General features: G+C 41.3%; 1 pseudogene; it reads left to right on the top strand.

The window, feature by feature from the left end:
• Positions 1 to 314: 314 nt before the first annotated feature.
• On the top strand, positions 315 to 741 carry LOC116837211 (small ribosomal subunit protein eS19-like; annotated as a pseudogene).
• Positions 742 to 19,894: the final 19,153 nt, after the last annotated feature.

Here is a 19,894-nt window from a genome sequence, read left to right as displayed (position 1 = left end):
TTGTTGGAACTATTTTCAATACTCAGTGGTGAGTTTGACTTGGAAATTAATCTTCCTCAAGTTAAAGGGGTCTAATTACATAAGCTATTTATTAATTATTTAGATACATTGATAATTAAAAGCTGTTTCTTAAATGTTAATTTACACCCTTATATCCTTTTGTTTACTCACTAATTCAATTATTGCTTCTCAGTAAGATCTTGATCTACTGCATTTCCATTGAGAATGTATAGCCCTAAGGCATATAATGCAAACAAAAAACATGAGAATTTCACAATTTAGCAAGTGACCCATCAATGTGGAGGCCGGAGCAAATGCCTGGTGTCACAGTGAAAGACATTAAGCAGCAGGAGTTCATTGGGGCCTGTCTGCCTTCCTCAGGAAGTCAGGTAAACTGAAGGTACTCAAGTGGTGGATGTGGTCAAACTAACCAAACACAAAGAACTGGCCTTTTATGCTGAGAACAGGTTCTGTACCAGAGTAGCTTACACAGCTGGCCACCTGTACCTCTGCTGTGCTGCCAGCGCAGAGTATGTGACCAAGATCTACAGAGGCTGCCATCGCAATGGTGTGATGCCTAGCCACTTCAGCCAGGGCTCTAAGGGGCTCAAAATAGTGGAGGAGGATCAGGATGACAGTCACACACTCACCCCTCAGGGACAGAATTGCTGGCCAGTTGGCAGCTGCAAAGAAGAAACATTAAAATGAATGTCAGATAATAAAAAATAACCATTAAAAAAAGGGTTAGTGGTTAAGCCTATCACAGAATATCAGGGTTGGAAGGGACCTCAGGAGGTCATCTAGTCCAACCCCCTACTCAAAGCAGGACCAATCCCCAGACCAATCCCCAGTCTAGCTAATAACATGTTCTAGTTACTTAGCCTATAGCTCCTTTGTGTAAAATACTGAAACAGCATCTGCTGTTTTTCAATTTTGAAAGGTTTACTCCTTAATTATGCCAAAGATTCTGGGCTATGTTTGGCTGTATATAAGATTATTACTGTAATTTCCATGTCCTCCATGTTGTGGACAGAATTGCCTTTAGCAGTACCACAGTGAATACTGCTTGCTTATTACTTAGCACTGTGTTCCCCCATGTTCAACATACAGGCAGGGGAGGGCGCTATAATCTTCAGTGTACAAGAGGAAAGTATACCAAGAAGTCAGGGGAAACCAGGCTGTGGGAGGGGAAAGAGTAGCAGGCTAGAAATACTGTTACCAGAAGATTTGAACCCACCTGCCTTTTTAATTTAAAACCCTTTATTTTCAATTTACCTGTTCCAGTATTAAAGGTTGTGGCCCATCCCATGGATTTTCCAGAGAAGAAACCCAAAGTCAGCTAACTTACCCCCTGAAGGACATGGATATAGCCCTCTGATCAAAACTAGGCAGCAAGCAGTAAATTCTTCAAAAACAAAAATAACATTTATTTAGACGTGAAAGATTACAATAAAGGAGGAAAGATAGAGGTAAAATAAAAATAATAAAATAAAACAGTAAAGGTTACAGATATAGTGTAAAGGAAACAGCACAAAAAATAAAAACACAATACTATAATTACAATGTAAGTAACTATCACATATAACAATATGATTATTCACTTAACACTCTTTGCTTTATAAGAATGTATCAATTACATATATATAACAGTATATCAGTTAACACTTAATACTTACTATTTAACACTAAGCATATAACAAGAAATGATCAGGCAATTATCAGACAAGTAGGGGGGGATTTCACATTGAACTCAGGCATCCAGCTTTATTTACACTTGAAACCCAAACACTCTAGGATGTTAAATAGAAAAAGATTTTGACTTACAGAGGCTTCTTAGGGCATGGCTACACTTGCAGATGTAGAGCGCTGTGAGTTAAACTCACCTTCGTACAGCGCAGTAGGGAAAGCGCTGCAGTCTGTTCACATTGACAGCTTGAAGCACACTGGTGTGGCCACATTTGCAGCATTTGCAGCAGCATTGGGAGCAGTGCATTATGGGCAACTATCCCAGCATGCAAATGACTGCAACGTGCTTTTCATATGGAGTGGGGTGAGGTGGAGTGTGTTGTGTGTATGTGGGGGGAGAGAAGTGGGTTTTGGGGTGCTGAGAGTGTCAGCATGCTGTTTTGTAAGTTCAGACCCCCCCCCTTCCTCCCCCCGCCTCTCTCTCACTCACTCAAAGCAAACAGTAAACGTTTGCTTTTCTTGGAGCTGATAAGCATCCGGCTTCTCTGAAACACAGCTTTGAAAGGGCATTTCCGCATTCCTGCAGCTGATTTCACAACAATGACAAGAGTGGTCACTTGACTTAAGGGGATTATGGAACATTTCCAGAGGCTGATCCGAGCACAGTAATGTGATACCTCGTTCACACTGGCACCGCTGCGCTCCAGCAGGGGTGCAGCAAACGTCATTCAACTTGCCGAAGTGGAGTACCAGCAGCGCTGTAGCTGTGGAGTCAGAGTGCTCTACGTGCCTTGCCAGTGTGGATGGAGAGTGAGTTAGGGCGCCTGGGGCTCCTTATTGCGCTGTAACTTGCAAGTGTAGCCAAGGCCTTAGTAATCCCTCTGAATCGTCTAAACTGGTCTTTCTGGTCTGTCAGAAGCTCAGGGAGCATGGGTTTGAAAGCAGTGATTGCTGGCTTCTGAGGTAAAAGCTGCTGAATGTTGCCCTCCTCAGGTGGCAGATACGGATGCCCGTTGGTTGCTGGTACTGGGCTGTGGCATATGCCCCTCCTGCTGGCCAGGTGCCAGAAACGGCTGTTGCCAAGGGACCCTGGGTGGGCTGTCGCTGCTATAACAGCTATCTTCTGGGCAGCCTCTCATTTGCTGCATTCCTGTTGATGATGATGCTGTTCCGCAAGTGCCTTCTTTCTTCCAAATGTCTTGTAGCATTCTGTTCTGTTGCTGGTCCCTATCCATTACAAGGTTTTAGCTTGTCAGCTGATGCCTTTATATATGATTCTGCAGCTTATTACATAATTTATGATTGTAATTCAACCAATCACCTTGCAGCTCAGCTGTGACATTATCACCGGTCATGTGTACCTACATCTGACAGAAGCCTCATTCACTTTTATGGACTACAATGTATCCTTATGGGATTTTGCTGAATCATTCTGACATAGCATTTCCCTCCATTGTATCCTATAGGTACCAATGTATTCATATGAGATTTTCTTGGCTAACCTTTGGATGAGCTCTAGCTAAAGTCTCACTGGATTCTATAGCCGCAATGTATCTCTGTGGGATTTTCCACTACATTACAAAACCTATAACCACATTTACTGTATTTTCTAATTTAAACTATTATTGATTTTTATTTAATTAAAGCTTTATTCTTAAAACTAATTACTGTTCTGAGCATGTCAAAGGGTCCTGATACAATCACCATGTATCTTATGCTCAATTAAGCAATTTTATAATTTTGGCAAATTTAAACCACTTCTGAGGTTTTTCTGCAGATTTTCCCATTCAGAGAGTTTGATAAGACATTCCGGGCAACTGAAGCAAAATTATGTCGTCATAGTACCAGCCTGAGAACTGGCTATTAAGGGAAGCCGGGGCAGCAAGCAGCTTGTGAGCCAGGACAAGAAGATAGAACTGGGAAGATATAGGAACTCCTCACTTAAAGTCATCCTGGTTATCATTGTTACGTTGCTGATCAATTAGGAAACATGCTCATTTAAAGTTGTGCAATGTTCCCTTCTAATGTCGTTTGGCAGCTGCCTGCTTTGTCCACTGCAGGAAGAGCAGTCCGTTGCAGCTAGTTGGTGGGGGCTTGGAACCAAGGTGGACCGGCAGCCCCCCATCAGCTCCCCGCTCCCCTAAGTTCCCTGTGCTGCAGCCGCACAGCAGGCTATCAATTGCTAGCAGTTCAGCTGTCCCTCCTCCCACTACCACGTGCTACTCCTGCCCTCTGCCTTGGAGCTGCTCCCAGAGACTCCTGCTTGCTCTGCAGGGAGGAACGCGGGAGGCTAATGTCAAGGTGTCCCCATCCCCCCTGCACCCCACTTACCCCTTCTCCATATAAAGCAGGGAGGGGACACGGACGGAGAGACACAGAGAGAGCTTGGGGCAGCAGCTGCTGTCTCAACTTCTTGATCCACTTATAAAGACAATGCACTTAAGAGTGGGTCAGCTTACTTAAAGGGGCAGTGTGCATCTCTCTCTCCACACACAAGGTGTGTGTCTGTCTGTCTGCTCTGCTGTCTCCCCACCTTGTGTTTGTGCTGCCTTATGTGAGGTTACATCAACAATGTGTTAACCCTTGAGGACTCAGCTGAGTGCTAGTTCATCATTTAGTAGCAAGGCATTCCCTGGGAAATATCTCTCCCTCTTCCACCCTCTAATTTCACCCTGTCAACCAAGCTTCACAATCATCATAGCTGTGAACAGTATTAAATTGTTTGTTTAAAATGCATACTATGTGTATATCCTACATAATATATAGTCTTTTTGTCTGGTGAGAAAAATTTCCCTGGAACCTAACCACCCCACTTACATTAATTCTTATGGAGAAATTGGATTCACTTAACATTGTTTTGCTTAAAGTGCATTTTTCAGGAACATAACTACAACCTTAAGCGAGGAGTTACTGTACATGCCCTGTTGCTGGCAGGAGAATACAGGACAATGAATTGCAAAGCAGAAGGATGGCTAACAGGCCCAACATTGCTCTTGTGTTATGACCTGTATCTGGACTGCTAGGGGCTGAATCGGGACCAACTGGATAATCGTTGGTGGAAGCCATTAAACTAATCATGCCTCAGCTATTTGGACCTTTTGCTTCCATAAATGTGGTTAAAGGAACTCTGTTACTTTAAGCATGAGTGTTTATGTTCTTCAGATCCTGAAGAACACAGTCCTTGGAGTGCCTACAGTCCTTGGCTCTGAGTTTGTGGTATGGAGCATGCTACTAGAGGTGACTGATATACCACAGCACTCAGTGACATCCTGGAATGGGATTAGTTACAGTATATTTGCGTGTGTGCGTGCCTGAATATTCCCTTGGGCATGAAGTCTGTGAACTCCAGGTTTGTAGATCCCCCGTGCCTCATCTCCCAATAGCTTGACAGGTTCTTTCCTGATCTAAATGTTTCTCAACAGACCGAGGTCCTCTCCAGTTACATCCATTTTCTGTCTTGGAGGCTGACTAAATGGCCATTCCATGTTTTCCACCTCAACTGTAAATGGAAAACAAGCACTTTTACCACATAAGCATCTAGTTGCAAAAAGGATTTCATAGTTCACAACATCTGGAAATTTATTCAGAATTACCCTATGTACAAACTCTAAACAATTGCAATTTTCACCTTGGGACTTGGATACTAATTGTAACACCATAGTTAAATCCTCTTTTGCTGAAAAACAGCACACTAGTGCCCACTTTGGTGGCTTCTGCTTAAAAGACATCCTGTCAGAATCAATGGCCCTTAAAATTAAGCAGTGTGATATGACAGGCAGTGTATTGGGCTGGGTAGTAGCTAATTGGGCATCTTTTGAAGAACACAACAAAACCTTTGTGCTTTCAACATGACAAAGCAGTACTCATCTCTAGCAGAATGCCCTGAGTATGATGAATCAATCCCATCACTAATGTAAAGCCAGGGATAAATGTCTCCAAGATTTTTTAGTGATTAGAGAAATTTCATTAAATGTATGTTAGAAGATTTTAAAGTATGTAAAATAAATATCTATATGCGCACAGGAAAATACTAATTAAATGAAGTAATGGACAAGTGTTTTACCTAACTGGGAAATCATTGCCTTATGGGCTTTAAGGTGGGTTGTGACTTTTTTTCCTTTTTTTAAAAGAGTCATATGCTGTTTAGGCTTGAGAAAACACACACAAGTTATTTCCTCAGGTCAAGAGGACAAGTCCCACTTCATGGGTTGAAATGACCTGGGAACTGCTGTCACAGGAGTTTCCTAGTGCATACAAACTGGTTGCTAGGTAGCTGAGCAGGGCCTGAAAGGAAAGGTGGCAGATAGCTTTTGAAAAATACAAGGATTCTGTAAAAAGGGGCAGGGAGGAACATTGGTTTTTAAATTGAAATCACAAGACAAAATAACATTTCTGTTCCCTTTTCAGCTGCTTCTCTCAAATTATTTAATTGCAAAAATACCTAAAGATTATTGGAATTGGGACATCACTGAGAATGTGTCATTTGTGGAGGGGGAGGAAAGGAAGGTGGCGTTTTGTGACTGTTCCTGTTCCTGCTGTGCCTCCTGTTGTTCTGTCTACGAATAGCTCCTCTGCTCAGCCTCCCCAAAGTTATGCTAGACACATGGTTGGGCCACAAAATTTTACATTTCCTGCCAGTGGCTCCTTTGTTATGTTACATGGCTACTAGGGCTGTCAATTAATCACAGAACTCAAAAAAATCACTCAAAACAAATTAACTGTGATTAATCTCAATTTTAATTGCAGTATTAAAAATATTTTTGAATGTTTTTCTATATTTTCAAAAGTACTGATTTTAATTACAACACAGAATACAAAATACATATTTACATATTACATGTAAGTATATAGTTTACAGCTCAGTTTACATTATTAGTTTTTATTACAAATGTAATCAAATATAAATGTAAATAAACTTGTTTGTTGTAGTGATTGGCTGAACAAGAAGTAGAAATGAGTGGACTTGTAAGCGCTAACATTTTACATTGTTTTATTTTTGAATGCAGTTATGTAAAACACAAATTCAAGATTTGTAATCTGCACTTTCATGATAAAGAGATTGTATGAAACAAATACTATTTCTTTTGTTTATCTTTGTTTCAGTGCAAATATTTGTAATAAAAAATAATATAAAGTGAGTACCATACACTTTGTATTCTGTGCTGTAACTGAAATCAATATTTGAAAATATAGAAAACATCCAAAAATATTTAAATAAATGGTACTCTAATGTTTAACAGTGCAATTAAAACAGTAATTAATCACAATTTTCTTAATCTTTAGATTAATCATGATTATTTTTTAATAGTTTGACAGCCCTAATTGCTACTGGTAGCAAGTGACATTTGCCGAGTTGGGCTACCACTATTTTTTCAAGTAATAAAAAATGTAATTTGTTCCATTAGCCCTATTATTATTTATGTAGAGTGAAATGTGTTCTGCATGCTTTAGAGATGAACAAGGAGACAAGGTCACTGCCCAGAGAGCCTGGGGTTTTCCAAGGGACTTAGTGGACCAACTCCCACTGAATTCAGTGGGCACTGGTCACCTAACTCAGTGTCCATTGAAAATCCCTGCCTAAATGGATGACACAGACAAAGAAAGGTGGATAGAATATAACAAACACAAGTGAACAGTTAATGTTCCCATGATTTCTTTATGGGGTTTTTTTCTTCCTTCCCCTTGAGGAGAAAGACTAGCATTTGAAAGCCTTATTATGATCACATACCTGTAGAAATATCTCTTCTGTCCTGCTGCATCACTCAGCTATTATGTTGTAGACATGATTGATGTAAACCTGAAAGAGTGGCAATTTATGAATTTGTCAGAGTGTCAGTTAGATTTCAAAGCTGAAATCTAATAAACTAGGTTAGCCAACACATAATAGAATTCAATGGGATAACCCCTTTGTACTGACTTCAGGGAGAATTACCTTACTAGTTTAATGCTGGGTTCTTTTCAGATCAACTTTTAACCTGAACAGTATTTCTCAGATAGGACACTTGCTTATTCTTAACCAACCGACAATTCACTCAGAACTCCATTAATATATAATCAACAGTTCACCACTCAAACGTAGACACAACTAGTTAAGACTCAGGAGTTATGGAAGAGGGTATGAAGACACTACTAAGCTTCGCATCTCTTGAGTGCAAATGGCAGAAGAACAGAAAGAAGACATTTTAGAAAACTGTAAGCCTTTTCCTTTCTGAAACATGCCGGCCTTGGACAAGGTAATGTTCTTTCAAATATTATACTATTAAAGATTGCTTTGCTGGATGCAGAGTTTCCATTTATTTTTCATTTGTTCTTTTCACACAAATTCCATGTGCATTGGTGGTCCTAGCTGTAAAGAATGAAGGCAGATCTTTCTTTTGGTCATTTCTTTGCCTCTGGGTGAGGGGTCAATAGAGCACTGTGGAGAAGATTCTCTCTCTGCAGTGTTGTTTTCCTCTCGCTCCTACAGAATACATCACATCCAATGGGAAGACTCAAGCGCTCATGTGACTAGAACTCAATCACATAAATATTTGAAGAAAGCAAAGACAAAAGAACACCGAGAAGAGCCAAAGCAAGTTTTTTTTCCCCACTTAAGCAACTACTTATGGATTTTATTTTTTGCAGAGTCACATTTGCCCAGCTTTATGGTAATGATATTTCAACAACTCCTCTTAAGGATCTCAAAATTGGGATTTAACCAATTAAAATAGCTGATGATTGTGCCAGAGCTAACAGCTCAGTTAGCAAAGGTAACTCGACAGCCAACAACAACAAAACAAATCCCATTACTTCACTGGAAAAATAAATTCAGTGGTCTGGCCAACAAAGAAAGAAAGAAAAGTGATGTAGTGGCTAAGAAAACCCAAACATCAGCTGGCAGTGCTCCCTGTGGGATTGTAATGATATTCAGTTTGTGCTGTTAAAGGAATATGAAGTTGCTGCATGTGGCAATTAGAAATCTGATAACGCAGTGCTTTTGCTGTTTATGATTCTTCTGGAGGAGTTGAGCAACAATGAAACTGAACTTGATTTCAGAATCTGAAAAATCAGTGTCACCATAGGAAAAGCTAAATAGGAAAAAAAAAAGGATCTTCTGCTGCTTCTATTATAGACAGATTTGTAGTTCTGCATCTGACAAGTTCTTGCTCTGTACTGGACCACCCCGTGCAATACTATTACTAGATCTACTAATAATTTCGGGATAGACATTTAAACGTAGTTAGACACCTAGTGGCATTTTCAAAAGTACCTAGGCATCAAATTTACAATGAAATGGAGGGGAGCTAAGCTGGGATGCACTTAGGTTTCTAATTAGCTTTAAAATCCTATATCAGAGGGGTAGCCGTGTTAGTCTGGATCTGTAAAAGCAGCAGAGAATCCTGTGGCACCTTATAGACTAACAGAGGTTTTGGAGCGTGAGCTTTCGTGGGTGAATACCCACTTCGTCAGACGCAGGTAGTGGAAATTTCCAGGGGCAGGTATATATATGCTAGCAAGCAAGCTAGAGATAACGAGGTTAGTTCAGTCAGGGAGGGTGAGGCAATCCTGACCCTTTAAAATCCTTTAAAATCCTGACCCTTTGCAGGGCCATATACTGTAATAATTAATGGTTAACGTAGGATTACATCAAGTGCTATACCAACGACATTGCTTAGTTCTAAAGGTAGTAAAAAGGTTTTTTGTCATTTTGTTGTCAGAAAATAGCTTTTCTTCCCCCCAAAAAAGTAACTTTTTCACAAAAGATGTTGATCTGTTCAAAAAATGTTACAAGATTTTTTCATTGATGTTTTTAATTGACAATATTACCAAAATGGTTACTGATTTTTTTTTTATTTACCAAAAGCTCAGTTTTCAGTAAGCAAAAATTGTATCAAAAATTCATTTTAAATAAATGATTAACATTTTTGAAAAAACTGTTGTGATTCAAATCCTGCAACACGGAAATAACTTTCAAGTTTAACACAATTTTTTTTTTATTTCCCAGCCAGCTCCACTAGTTCCTGATACTCTCATGGTAGTAGAGAATCCAAATCAAAAGGAAAAACATGTTTTCTGTGCTTTGTGTTTTTTTTCAGCCAATTAAGTTGACCCTTTATGTACAGGAGCTATATAACATCCAGGAAAACTGTCTCAATATTATTTAAAAATCAATCATCCAGCAACGATTACTCATAGTGAGAGAAGTATTAGCGACATAGCAAACAGTGATGAAATGGATGATGACACTTCTGAAAGCAACCTCTTTCTTGTTAGCACTACAACACCTTAACCTACTAATGTGTCTGCTATGATATAACAGATCCACTTGGCTTCCTTTTACATGGTGTTTAGGCAGCTGTGGCAAACAATTAAAACCTTAACATTTGAGACAAAAATATACTTCCTCAGAACTCTTGAGAGAGATATTATCATTCAAAAAATTTGGATAGGCTATCTATAGACACTAATCCATTTTCAGTTATGTAAGCAGTGATATCCAGGACACAGTGCATAGAATAGTGTTCCTGTGAGACTTCAATTTCTATGTTGAAAATCAAAACTGTATTGAGCCTTACGAGTTTCACTGATGCAAGAACTTGGATGCTGAGACGAGAGTTGTGCATTTGATGGCACATATGTGGACAGACCATCAGATACTAGATTATATAGCTGTCACTGCTCATTGCCTCCTTTTCTTCATTCACTGTAACCACTTGCAAGGCCCCACTGAAATTGTATCTAGGAGGACTTGGAAAGGCTCATGAGACTTTCCATCTGCAAAAATAACAAATTACAGGAATGGTTCTTTTTTATAGAAATGAGCAGCGAGTGTGGTCACTGACTGTGGCACAAAGGTAATTAAAGCACTTGAAGACCACAGCTTGTTTCACACTGTCTCACTCTTGTACTTTGTAGTTTGAGCATCTGGAAAAGAAAAAAAAAAATCAAAGACATTCAAGCAGGACAAGATCAGGCTAGAGGCAGCAACATTTATCTTCAGTTCTAAAGTGCATCCATCCTATACTCTGGGTATAGCTACAACCCATGAAGCTATATACTGAGATGAGCCTGCTGGAGATACAGCAAGACGTCCAGAGGCAGCTGGAGAAAGGAGGGCATAAATAAGAATAGCTCTTGCGTAACATTTTTATCCATAGATCTCAAAGCACTTTACAAAGGAGGTAAGTACTATTATCCCCATTTTACAGGTGTGAGAATCCTGGCACAGAGAGATGAAGCGACATGCCCAAAAGTTATCCAGCAGGCCAGCAGCAGAACCAGAAATAGAACTCATTTCTCCTCAGTCTCAGGACAGGACCACATTTCACTGGGTCTCAAAGCATATGAAAGAGGACTGAATGGGCTGGAATAGGCATGGCTGAAGTAGAACCAAAGATATAGTATTAAGGAATGGGAGAGAATAGAAGGAGAGATGGCCAGAGTCCAGAAAGAAGTTGTCAAATGTGACGTTAAGTTTCAAGAGAGTGATGGGGAAACTTTTTAAAGCTATGTGCAATATAATTATGTAACACATCCATGGCCACCCATCTAGCACCACATCATTATCACTATACTGCCCAGTATGAAGACAGTATGGATAGCATTCCTTCCAGTCTGCTACAAAACTAGTAGGTAGGATCCTACAAGTCAAACAACAGTCTCCCTACTGGCAGTCAAGGGCTCATGACACGGCTGAGCAATTTTCACGAGAAGGTGAAGTAGTGCATGGGATTCTAATAGAACTCTATGGTGAGAAGTCACTGAACGAGTAAATGAAGGCAAAACTCTGGCTGTCTGGGTCACATTTAGGGGCAGAGAAGCTTCTGGATTAAATGATGATTTTAGATAATGCACTGACGGGAGAGGCTGTGAGGCTTCCTCCTAACTGCTGATCATACTGGGTGCCTCTGGAACCCTATTATATATGTAAGAGGGCTCATGGAAGAGGAAGGAAAGTGATTCTGACTTCAGGAAGACAAGGCCAATGGTGGTTGCTGTTAATACCTTTGCCTCTTTCAAAGCTCCAACTCTGCTCAAGAACATGAATATTCTGTTTGCCTTACAGAAGCAAAACAAAAACAAAACCCCTCAAAAAACCCAACTGCCACTTGTGAAGCTGATTTAGGTCATGACTACATGATGGAATTCTACCTAGAATATAGGATGGCACCTTACTGCACAGAAACACACCATGCACACAAACTGCATAGAAAACTATTCCTTTCACTAGCAGAACTGAAAATATAGCTATCCTGGATCCATTTCCTATCTGAGCCACAAAGAGTATGTCTCCTGAGTGTAGCACTTCTGGCCTTCCAAAACAATTCACCTTTGTCAGGTCATGTGTATATGTTACACAGACATATAGCACTCTTCTTCAGGAAATGGTTAATCAGATGCAGAGTCATACCAAATTTTAAAAAAAGATGATCAAATCCACAAATTTAAATGCTTACTGTAATGGAGCCTTGGTTCAAGGACTCACATAACTTCTGCATTATTTGAGAGAAAATAAAACACACCACAACAACATCACTTCTAGGAAATGTGGGGCACTGGCACAAGGCAGGAGAGCAATTTGTATACAATAATATTTAGGCAGAGCACAGGCAGCAGCTGCATCAACAACCTCCAAGTCCTCCCACCCTAAGACCACGTTTACCAGGAATGGCAGCAGCAGCAGTTCTGAATCAAAATTTCGCAGACATCAGCCTTAGGAGAAATCTCATCCAGATTGCCTCTCTACCAATCTAGCCACAGGCTAAGCAATCTGTTCCCTCAATGGTTTGCTGCTCTATAAGTATATCATTGAAAGTTATTGAGAGCTGTCTGTTTCCATTCTGGAAAACATTTCTAGCTTGATCTTGCAACTTTCAGGCAAGGGGAGGCAAAAAAGGCTGAAAATCTGTATGGACTGAAAAAACCAGACCACATCTGGGACAAACCTTCGCAAAAGAAACAATTAGATTTTGCAGAGCTTTATGCAAACATTTTATTTTTCAGTCCATGTGAATTGTAACCTTCTCACTCATAATCCAGAGTTTCACAGCCAAGTACATTATAACAGGAACCAAAGCATGGGATGCTGCTTGCCCAGTGCTGGCAGCAAGGGCAGCTACAAGACACTTGGCATGGCAGCCACAGACCAGCATGTGTTGCTGGCATGAAACAGTAAGCTGTACAGACAGGAACCAATCCTGTTGAAGGAAGTGCGGCAATTTTTGGGATGTCTAGGTACTGAGTGGGGAAAGTGTAAATATGCAATGACAAACCAAAATTGCAATTTATCTCTGAGCACAGCAGCTCTGAGAATAAAATATCTTCTTCCTTCATAGGGGCGTAATAAACTTGAGCTGGAAGTAGGCGGGGGGGGGGGGAGAAAACTCCACAACCAAACAACAGTTTGACAGTTTTCCCCACAACTGGACTGGCTCAGAAGATGAAAAAATAAGTTAACAGAAAAAAACCAGACCAGGACAGAACGAGCTTCATTTGGGCTCAGCTAGAAAGCACTTAGACACATCATGCTACTACTGTAGCCAGCATGCTCTCTCTACCCAGGGAGGACGGAGAAGAGAAAGAGAGAGCACTTCATAGTTCTGGCCAGCACAAGCTGTCCTACTACCTTAGTAAGCTGATACAGTGCTAAGAGCCACAGAAACCCCACCTCAACAAGCGAAAAAGCAAAAGACACTCAGCTGAGCTGAGTACCCTGAAACCATGTTTACATTTAGTTAGATTCAAAGAAAAAACCTCAGATTGGGACTTTGCTTGAATAGATCCAAGTAAACACACAGGCTTCCCGAGAGAACTGGTTATTTTAATAAGCTCTTCTCTTGCTATTGCCTTTTTAAACTATTGTTGAACACTCTTACCATCACATTAACTGAGCATCAGCTACACTCATCTGTCAGCATCAGTCATGAAAGAAAGTGGAGACCCAGGCCTGCTCCTGCCACTAATGATGCATTCTTAGTCATTGGGAATGTAGGGATTGCACGGGTTGGCTGGGGTGAGGAGGATACAGTAACTCCTCACTTAACACTGTAGTTCCTGAAAAATGTGACTTTAAGCAAAATGATGTTAAGCAAATCCAATTTCCCCATAAAAATTAATATAAATGAGTGGGTTAGGTTCCAGGGAAATTTTTTTCACCAGGACTATATATATGTACACACACACACACACACACAGTGTAAGTTTTAAACAAACAATTTAATACTGGGACACAGTGATGATGATTGAGAAGCTTGGTTTAGGTGGAGGAGTCAGAGGGTGGGATATCTCCTTACTGCTAAATGATGAACTAGCAACTGGCTGAGCCCTCAAGGGTTAACTCTCTCACTCTGCAAGGTTGCAGGAGTGGAGGGAGATATGTGCATTTCCCTTAAGTACATTGCCTTGTTAATTAGATAAGTTTGCTGAGACCGCAGCTGCTGTAAGCTCCCTCCATCCTGAGCCCTGCTCTATGGAAGATGGGGTAAGCAGGGTGCAGGAGCAGAGGGGAGGGGGTTACCCTGATATTAGCCCTCCTCTTCTTTCCCTCCCCCCACCCCAGCACAGCAAGCAAGAGTCTCAGGGAGCAGCTCCAAGGCAGAGGGCAGGAGCAGCACATGGCAGTGGGGGGGAGGGACACAGTTGAACTGCAGGCAGCTGCTGCACAGGGAACTTAGGAGAGTGGGGAGCTGATAGGGGGCTGCTGGTCCACCCTGGTTCCAAGTCCCCACCAGCTAGCTGCAAGGGACTGCTCTTCCTGCAAGCAGTGGACAAAGCAGGCAGCTGCCAAACGACATCAGATGGGAGCATTGCACAACTTTAAATGAGCATGTTCCCTAATTGATCAGCAACGTAACAATGAAACAACATTAACTGGGATGACTTTAAGTGAGGAGTTACTGTACAGGCAACTGTCATATTACTGTTGCTTGGTCTAACTGATCTTTTATTTGCTTATTCAAATAAACATCATCCTTCAGTGCATGCCATTAGGAGATTTCTTACAGTTCATGTTCTCTGACCTTATGGAACATAATATAAGCCATACTGCATGAGATCTGGAAATCCCACACTACAGAATACTAGTAATTGAAGACCTCTGATGCCATTACTAATGAACATACAGTGCCACAAACAGGGTCTGATCATCCGGATTGAAGGATACAGGCCCTATATGCACAAGAAAAATGCCACCTACTAGACAGCAGAGCTAAAAGGGTTTTTAAATAACATGCATTGACCGAATTTGCCAAAGTGGCCTCTAATTTTGGATGATCAGTTTTAGATATCTAGGGTCTAATTTTCAGAGATTCTGAGCACCACAGCTCCAGTGGAAACCAATTGTGTATAAATGGTCACAGCCTCTGAAAACCAGGCCTTGGACCTTGTAAAGATGAGGAACCCAAAAGCAGAAATCAGTACTGAAAATTTAGCCCAAAGTTCTTACACTGCCAGCATATGCTAAGAGACCATGAGGGACTGAAAGCTGCTCAAAGATCAGACTGCACCAGCAGAATCAGACTGAAATAGGCACAATACACAAAAAAACCACTAAATCACCAAAAGTGAATTCCAGTGAAGTGGACATATCATCCCACTTAAAGGAACAGCCACTGCCATTTGGTTTTATTGAGCTTAAAAACAGATTTCCTTTGGAGTGCCTCAGTTAAGGGGAACTTTGAATTAGGCACATCTCAATTAAGTAACATAGGCTCCACTATCAGTATATTACGAATGTGAGTGTAGAAGAAGAGATTCAAAGTGGGGTCTCCACTGATACTCTCAAGCACTGATTAGCTCAGCCGCTAGACTTCCCTATATCCCCACCCAAGATCCGATGGTGTTTGAAATGCTACTACATTCCTTCTCCCATCCTCTGTTTCTACATGCTCTCCTGTCAGTTTCTCTTCTCCTTTCTGGTTGAGAAGTCATCCCCCTCACAAACACTTCCCATTAGGAGACAGGGTAAGAGGAGAAAGCCTTTCTTGGTTCACCTTTGCAGGGCTGCAGGGTTATTGTTTTCACCCTCCTTGTCCCTTCCCCATCACTATGCCTCTAGGCATGAGGAGAAGCTCACCTCTGAATCTTCCACAGGAAGAACTGTCTGCTGGCACCTACATCCCCAAAGCCTAGAGAGAAGAAAAGAACCAGACAAGAATTTACTGTAAGCATAGACCTAAGAGCTATCTCCCTAAACTCTCAACCTTTCCAGACTACTGTACCCCTTTCAGGAGTCTGATTTGTCTTGCATACCCCAAGTTTCATCTTGCTTTAAAACTATATGCTTACAAAATCAGACATGAAAATACAAAAGATGTCTCAGCACACTACAACTGAAAAAATGCTTACTGTCTCATTTTTACCATATAATTATGAAATAAATCAATTGTAATATAAATATTGCACTAACATTTCAGTGTATAGTAGATAGAACAGTATAAATAAGTCATTGTCATATGAAGTTTTAGTTTGTATTGACTTCTTTATGCCACTTGTTGTAAAACTAGGCAAATACCTAGATGAATTGATGTAACCTCACAAGACCTCTGCATACCCCCAAACGTTCATGTACCCTTGGTTGAGAACCACTGACTCATGGGGATGACAGAGAGAATGACCCATGCCATTGTGCAGATGGTCTTTTTTTTCAAATAAACACCAACACTGGAAACTCTAAATTTGAATATGCCCTGAACACAGGACCCATCATCAATCTAGATACAATATCCCATGCGCAACACTAAACGGTTGCCTTGAAAAATCAGTTTAGTCTTATTCATATTTTGTTATCTTGTTCTAGGAAACAAAAGTCACTGAAGGAATAATAAACCACCATCCCTTGGTGAACAGCTTAAAGAAATGCTACCTAATGGAGGAGAGAGAATATTCAACAAGACAGAACTGGAGGAGAACATGTGTGGCAGTAAGGTGTACTTTGTACATATGGAATTAGTCTTGTACTAACATACTTGGGCACTGACTCTCTTGTCTTATGTATCAAAGAAACATATCACCATTTTCCTTTTGCTGCTGAATTGCTTTAGTGACTTTGTCTCTTATCCCCAGTTCCTTTGCTATTTTCAAGAATGATTCTGACAATTCACTTCAGAAAGTTCTCTTGGTCTCTTGATATATTTGTACCAATGCTTCTTTTCGATGTAAAGTGAAATATTTTGGCCCTATTAGGGCTTTGATCTAATATTTCTTCTATTTGCATACTGTGTTAATGTTTTTGAACATCAATAAAATATTGAAGAAGGGAAAGAAAAGAAAAAAAAAAAAAGAGAGAAATTTGGAGGTGGAATTACTTGTGTACCAAAAGCAGTTTCAATTTGTGCTATGGAATATTTGCTTGAGTCAAGACAGCTGTAACCTAATCATAGATTTTTCTATAACTGTACTGTCAATGCATTGCATCAATTAAAAGTGACTATTTGCATGTTTTAATACCACAACATCAAGCCTGCAATTTTCTGAATATGGAAAAGTTGCCTGTTTGTCACGAGCAACGAAGGAAAGTCATTATGTGATTAAGATTCTTACTTTAGTCCCAGCTAACCCTGGTCATCTCCTCAGCACTGCACATAAAGCTCATTCACTGTAAGCACCACTGCGGATTTCATCAAAGACTCGCATTCTGTTTAGGGAAAGGAGGCACTCATGCTTTAATGTGCTTGCTTTTTATATGAATCATTCTGCAACCTTGGCAGCATTGACAGCTGCCCCAAGCAAGCGTACCTGATACCTCTACACACACACATTCTCTCCTCCCCCTGCCCAAACAGTATCAGGAAGCAGAACAGGCACTGTTGCTAGATACACCTGCCTACCCTTCTTAATGAAAAGACTCACATTTGAATGCTCTGAGGATTATCCAGTCTCATTACAAAATGTAGTTTTATTAGTGACTAAAATACAAAGCATTTTGGGGGGCTTTCTAGTTTCTTTACTACATTGCTTCTCCAAACGTTATTGTACAAATTTATCTTTAAAACAATTATGTTTATATAACAAACATACAAGTCATGATACACAGTGAAATGTGTTCTGTATAATACCAGAAACAACAGCCTGTAGGATCTAGCACAGTGATCCTCAAATGTATTAAGCTCACAAAGGAAGAGAAGAATGGATTCACTAACAGCTTCTGTCCTAAAAATAACGTTTGTTTCCTTCATGTGGTGCCTGATCCTGTAAAGTTCCCTCAGTTGACAGGGAAATCAAAAAGACTTGAGGATAATCATCTCCTTGCAGGATCAGGCCCCATGTGGCTCCTTAAACCAGTATGGATAATCGCAACCAGTATCGCAAACTCACAAAAAGTATGAAATCCAGTCATGTTCACTTGCATAGAATGCTACCAATGCTATTCTGCTACTGAAACTTCTCTCAGGCTAGAGTGAAGTTGTAACATAGTGATTCTTGATTTTGGAACATGTCAACTTAGCAAATTTTTATTTCAGTCATGAGTTGTGCCTGGAGATCTCAGATGTCACATCAAACACACCTTCCAATTCATTCAGCATGTACACTATATTACAGCATTGCACCTTCAACTATACTCAGATGTAGCCTGTGTATTACATATTGGCGCTTTTTTTTTTTTTTTTTGGTCCAAACTCGAGTGCCTAAAGTTGGCACCCAAACCTATACTTCCAGTCTGATCTAAGTCCTGTAATCTTCAGTGGGAGCTCGATTGGCAACATAAGCAGATACATTGTAAGAGTCACACTCTGACCCTGGTACCTACTTCGCTCAGGGACAGAAGCCAGAAATAATTTGTGCCAGCCCTATACCTGCCACAAATTCCTTCCCCCTACACACTGACTCAGCTGTACTGGCTGGCACATTGTGGGCTGGAGCACCAGGGTGTAGTGGGGTGGGGGTGGTAGAGGGACATTGCTCCCCAAAATAGGGGGCAGGAGTCAAGGGGGTGTCACGTGGGGTCATATACCACTTCTCTCCCATTTCTGCAGGACTTGGTCCACTTGGCCTGCCCAGGAGCGGGGGCTCTGTCCTTCCCACAATGTGCCTCTCCACAATCCTTGGCACACTTCAGCTCCAGGGGAGCAGAGGAGGTGGGATGGAGCAGTTTTCCGCCTGTGCTCTGGGCCACTGCCTCTGCAGTTGGACACCACCTCCTGGGTCCTAGTGCCTGACTGGTTCCTGTAAAATGATGAGTGTCTGTGTGGGGTCGGGGCAGGACAGGCGAGCTGGTGGAAGGGAGTAGGGGGAAGAGGCAGTGGTATAGGGCAGGGGGAAGAGAAGGGGATGGGGGTGGGATGGAATGGGATGGGGAATGGAACAGTAGGAAGAGGAAGGTGATGGGGATGGGGAAGAAAAGAGGATATGGGACTGGGCAGGGGGAAGCAGGAGCCCGGCATGTGAATGCTGACGCTTCCCCGCCCGGCCACTTTGTAAGGCAGTGTGGTCTAGAAAGATGGCACTAGCCTATGACTCAAGAAAACCTGTGTTGTAGCCCTGCCACTGAACTATTGTGTGATCTTGCCCATGTCACTTTCCTTTTTGTGCTGCTGTTTCCACTCCGACCCTTTTAGTGATCAATGGCTCCATGTCTAATTGGTATCTGGTATCAAGCGGAGTGCCCTAAGGATTGGTCCTGTGGCTGGTTTTGTTCAATACCTTCATTAATGATCTAGAGGATAGCGTGGACTGCACCCTCAGCAAGTTTGCACATGACACTAAACTGGCAGGAGTGGTAGATACGCTGGAAGGTCAGGATAGGATACAGAGGGACCTAGTCAAATTAGAGGATTGGGCCAAAAGAAATCTGATGAGGTTCAAAAAGGACAAATGCAGAGTCCTGCAATTAGGATGAAAGAATCCTATGTTCTGCTACAGACTAGGGACCGAGTGGCTAGGCAGCAGTTCTGCATAAGAGGACCTAGGGGTTACAGTGGACAAGAAGCTGGATATCAGTCAACAGTGTGCCCTTGCTGCCAAGAAGGCTAAGGGCATTTTGGGCTGTATAAGTAGGGTAGGCATTTGCCAGCAATCGGGAATGTGATGATCTCTCCTATTCAGCATTGGTGAGGCCTCAATCTGGAGTACTCGTGTTCAGTTTTGGTCCACACTAAAGAGAATATGGAAAATTGGAAGGTCCAGCAGAGGGCAACAAAAATGATTAGGTGTGATAGCCACAAATGGGGAATTTTAATGAAGAGCGCCCTGAAGGAACCTGGATTATTTAGTTTGCAGAGAGAAGACAAGG

This window comes from Chelonoidis abingdonii, chromosome 3, assembly GCF_003597395.2.
Source record: "Chelonoidis abingdonii isolate Lonesome George chromosome 3, CheloAbing_2.0, whole genome shotgun sequence".
NCBI lineage: Eukaryota > Metazoa > Chordata > Testudines > Testudinidae > Chelonoidis > Chelonoidis abingdonii.
This window is presented reverse-complemented; position numbering and strand designations above follow the sequence as displayed.